Source organism: Triticum dicoccoides, chromosome 5A, assembly GCF_002162155.2.
Source record: "Triticum dicoccoides isolate Atlit2015 ecotype Zavitan chromosome 5A, WEW_v2.0, whole genome shotgun sequence".
Classification (NCBI taxonomy): Eukaryota; Viridiplantae; Streptophyta; class Magnoliopsida; order Poales; family Poaceae; genus Triticum; species Triticum dicoccoides.
The window spans coordinates 650,132,859-650,138,051 of NC_041388.1; the positions used below are offsets into that span (position 1 = coordinate 650,132,859).

General features: G+C 50.7%; 1 pseudogene; it reads left to right on the plus strand.

Annotated features, from left to right (window-relative positions):
- The first annotated feature begins 852 nt into the window (after positions 1-852).
- LOC119300318 lies at positions 853-2,424 on the plus strand (annotated as a pseudogene).
- Positions 2,425-5,193: the final 2,769 nt, after the last annotated feature.

Below are 5,193 nucleotides of genomic sequence, written 5' to 3' on the forward strand. Positions count from 1 at the left end.
ATGCTCCAAGACTAGTTAGTGTACGACTTCAACATTACCTACGCCAATAGACCGGAAATTGAGCGTTAATTTTAAAAACCTGAAATATTTTTAACGTAAATCATCCGACCTAAATTTCCGGGAAAACTCAAACGCCCCTCTGACATCAAACCGGCCCGGGCCAACTACAAGGCCCCCGATTCTCTCCAATGACCATTATGATAGAGACCGGTGCTATCTACAAACGATTAGGCTTAAAAGTGGCGGGTTTTCTTAGGTCATGTTTGGTTCCTAAGTCTTAGAATTTTTTTTAGTCCCAACTAAAAAGTCGCTAGTCCCTAAAAAGTCCCTATCTATTTGGTTTCTGAGTTTAAACATGGATTTATGGATCATGTTACAACTAAAAGTCTCAAAAAGACTCTTCTTGAGAGTCTTCTTTTATAAGTCCCAAATGCCCACTTTAAGTCCCTATAAATTCCTCCTGTTTGGTTTAGATGGGACTAAAAGAGACTTTTTTAAGTCTCTAGACCAATAAGCCCCTGTAAACAAACACCCCCTTATAAGAGAAAAAAAGGAGAGTCAAGCCGGTGGTTATGCTCTCCCTGTGTCCCAAGGGCGGTTCTGTGTAGTTTGTCTTGTGCATGAGATCAGTGTACATTGCTACTGGGAGTTGTTCCTGTTGTTTACAGGTTCTGATGATGCTCTGTAGTTCAGTTTAATTTGTTAGTTCTGATGATGCACTGTAACGACCTTGCGGCAAGCTTTGAAACAGTGTTACCATGGGCAATGCTTCTTGATGACTTGTCTATGAGTGCTGATATCCTTGCATTTTATCTGTAGGAGGAGCTTTGAAGGTTTGTTAGGGCAGACAAGATGGTTCTCAAGTATGTTACTGTCTTAGATGTCGTGCAGAAATGTTAATGATTTGTAAAATTGCTTCTTCCAATCTTACTTATTCCCGCATTTGTGTTCATACAGGACAGAGCTCGGCCGTTTCAGCGGTGCAAAGATATACCTAGGGAAGGGTATCCGATTCATCCGTTCAGAGTGTCAGGTAAGCCCTTGTGCGTCCTTTCGTTATTTTGTATGGAATGAAAATAACTAGAAATTCTCTAACATTCTGCTGCACCTTCTTTGTGTGTGCCCAAAATCAGGTATTCCTTTTCTCGAACTCCAAGTGCAAGCGCTACTTCCACAACCATCTCAAGCCCGCTAAGCTCACATGGACGGCCAGGTTCAGGAAGCAGCACAAGAAGGTACATGCAAATAAGCCAATCCCTTTAGGGCTTGTTCGGTTAATCCCTCCCACAAGGGGATTGGAGAGGATTGGAGGGGATTGGGGTGGATTTTGACTTGTGGGGGATTTAATCCCTCTCAATCCCCTCCAAACCCCTTCAAATCTGAAGGAACCGGACAAGGCCTTAATGATATACTCCACATCCTAGTTCAGCAAATGTTTCATAATGTTACTAGTATGTCATATTAGAGTGATCTTCTTAGGCAGTGTAAGAGGTGAATCCATCTGGTAACTAGTTGACTTGCTTAAATATTTCACCTGATGAATAATTTCATATTTCAGTAGCTAGCGACAGTCAAACAAAGTGACATATCTAGTAAGTCTCAGGGACTAGAATGATTTGATGACCAGTTTACCACAATGTCAGATAGTCTGTTAACAACATAAATGATATGTATTGCTTAATCATGTGTAATTTCCATTCCTTTGCTTTGCACAGACAGACGTATTGTTTCTTAGATTAGGTCTCTGTTTTATTGTGTTTTCACCGATGCTCCATCACTCGCCGTCCTTGTTTTTATAAGCAACTACAAAATTTATGTTTGTGCATAGGAAATTATGAAGTTGTGCTTATAATTTATTTTGTGGTGTATGCTTGCAGGATATCCATGCCGAGGCTGCAAAGAAGAGGCGGCGCACAACCAAAAGGCCATATTCCAGGTCTATTGTCAGTGCTTCTCTTGATGTCATCCAGAAGAAGAGAGCCGAGAAGCCTGAGGTCCATAATCTGTTCTGACTCAAGAAATAGATGGTAATTATGTATGGATTGGAGAAGGTAGCTTTAGTTTGGGTTTTAAGAAGCCATTTCTTTTAGGTCACTCACACCTGTGAACTGAACATCATCCATGTAATATCCACTGTGTGTTTCTGCTACTCTTAATGTTTGTACAATATCAGGGACGTCTTGGCACCACATTCTTTTATCTATTGTATATCTATGAGGCACTTACTTACAGTGGTAACTGTTGTAGTATAACAGTGAGTTCAAGGAGCGGATCAAAAGTTGTTTAAAAAAAAGGAACGGATCAAAAAGACCAAGGACGAGAAACGGGCTAAGAAGGTGGAGGTGACGAAGTCCAAGAAGACGACCGCCCGGCAGAGGGAACGCCCCCAAACCCGGTAAGGCCCCCAAGCTTGGCGGCAATTGATGTTTGTTTCGCACCACGCTGTCGATGTTCGTTTGTCCGTGACCTATCGAAGCCGGTCTCCGTAGACCCTTTCTCATGGCATGCCTGTCATTATCCCCGAAGCTTCCCCTTAATAACTTGATGTTAATCGATGCGGCGCACTGCCGAAATGTCGTCGGAAGGCGACCTTGTGAGGCGATGCTGCTTTTGGCTGGGTCGGGCCGCCACGGAAGCTGTTGGTTCGACGGCCGTGGTCGCCAAGCACTTGCTCCGTCGCTCGTGCAGTACTACTAGTAGATTAGTCATGGTAGGTGTTGAGATTAGTTTCGCGGGCTGGTCGGTGCCAGGTTCAGCGCACCTTGATCCGGGAGAAAACTAAGGTTCAGTGAACCTCGTACAGACACCAACCGAGCACGTGTTTTGCCTTTTAATAATTTTTATTTAGCGTGATCGTCTCGATAAGACCGAAGGGGTGGCTTAAAGAAACGATCGTTGTCTCAGACGGACGGGATCATATCCGATCGTACGGCTAGTCGGCGCCGACATGTCACCTAAGCGACAGAAAAGCACGTGGTAGGTGAGGCTCGCCACATGCTTTCTTCCAAGATTGTTTTGCGCAAATCACGTGCGATCAAAGGCTTTGTTCCATTCGTCTGACTAAAGATTTTTGTCTAGTTTGCATCTAATAAAGAAATGAGTTTTGTGGATCCTCAAAAAGAATGAGTTTTGTGTAGTTTTGGGGATTAAAATCTACATTGCCGAAGCTTTTGAGATGGCTCCCGGCCGTATTTGCAAGGGCGATCTGCCAGGAACTTGCAAAAGCTGTCCGTCGGACTTGAGACCGAGGTTGATCCCCAATGAATCGAAGTCGCTCCTGTGTCAGTTTGGTTTGTACTCCCTCGGCACCTAGCGTGGCATGCCAGTGAGTGTTGATGGAGGGGGCACACGACCTCACCTCACTCCCCTCTAGCACAGGCAGGGATGGGATCGACCCGGATATTCCAGCCTCGTGTGTGCAGTAAGTAGAGTAGGTCGCAGACAAAGTTTCAGTGGAAAAGCGTTGACACGATCTCAGGCGTCCGTGCAGGTGCAGCGCACCTCGGCTGGTACGTGCAAGTGGATCATTGCGCTCTAGAAAGGAAAAAAAATAATGCATGGCAGCGCCGAAATCTGTTAGCTCGGCAGCCACGTACGCCGAGGCCGTCGACCCGATGGACCACCCACGCCTTTCCGATACCTCTCCGACGTGTCTCCGTGCGTGTCGCTCGCGGTCGACAGCGCCGAGTGCGACGGCACGTCGCACGTCCGACCCACCCACGCCGGCTTCCCTCCCCAGAAATGCGGACCACGTCGCGGCCCGGCCGGACGCCGATGCACCTGGACACCCCACATCGATCGATCGTGTCGACGCGCGCCCAGCGCCACGCGACTCGGTGGTGACCGTCGCACGCCGCGCGACAAGGAAGGCCGGGCGGGGGAAAGCGCGCTGCGCTTTTCGGCGGGGCATGTGCCCGGCCAGCCGCCTGGTGGGGGTGGGGGTGGGTCGGCTCGGCCACGAACGATCCGGTGGGCCGGTTGGTCGCCGCGTGTGCGTCTGCGTGCCCGCAATAATTCCGGGAAAAAGTTCCCCCTAAAAAAAACAATTCCGGGAAAAAGCGTACGACTGTGTCGCGACCTGCGAGGGGATAAGCTAGCGCAGCTGCGGTGTGGTGTTGTGCACCGGGCGGGCGAATCTTCCCGACGAGCGCCGAGCCTGCGTCGCGGTGGTAGCGACCCGCGCGGGCGCGGGACGGCGTCGATGATTCGAGCCGCCGTGGTCGCGGTCCAGAGGTGTGACGGGGGATAAAAGGGCTTGCTGTCGACGGGCAGATCTCAGAGCATCCGGCACCTCAAATCCTTCTCGAACGCTCCGGAAGCCTCAAACAAACCCAAACGTCCGGCCTGACCGACATCCCTTATATATCTAACATAAATATGGAACGAATGTGGAGGCATCCGGACACGCCCGTCACGTTGGATCTTATGCTGGCCTACCCAACCCACGTATATTCCTTCCCAACTGCTCGTCGAACCAAACCCTAGCCACTTCACTCTCCTTTCCACCCAAGTTCATCTCCGGCGTTGTCCGACCGTCTCTGCCATGGCAGGCAGCGGATTCAAGTCCTTCACCTCCAGATCCGTCGACCCCGAGCTCATCTCACACGGCCCCAAAGAGGATATGGCCGTCCGGCATGCGCTCCACCGCTCCCGGGAGGAGGCCCGCGCACGACAGCGCTCGGATTTCTTCCGTTGGGAATCCATTGCGTCCGCCTAAATGACGCATGGATCCGGCGCTAGGGCAGCAGTCGCTACCTCACCGGAGGCGGTGCGAGCCGTCTGGTGTCCGAACACGGTGGCGGACGTGCAACCCCTCCGTTGGCACGCCGAGGTCATGGATGCACCGTGGGCGTTGTCCGATGCAATCATGGCATGGCATGCCCGCCATGCGAGGCAGCGGCAGCGCTCGCGACATGGACGTCGGCGAGGCAGGGTCAAATTCTCCGGCGCCCCATATGGTACACCACTCTGGGAATGCAACCGTGGCGTGCTGGATGTCGCTGGCTCGTTCCAGGACGGATCCATCATCGATCCTATGTCTACCGACACCCGACAGGTTCCGGGCTTCGACGAGGAAGAGTAGGGCATGGGAGACGACAACGCCTTGAGTCCCTTGAGCTGGATCGTGTCACATGCCCTACTCTACCTTGCCGGCGTCCGGACCAATACTCTCGGAGCGCAGCCGGCCGCCAG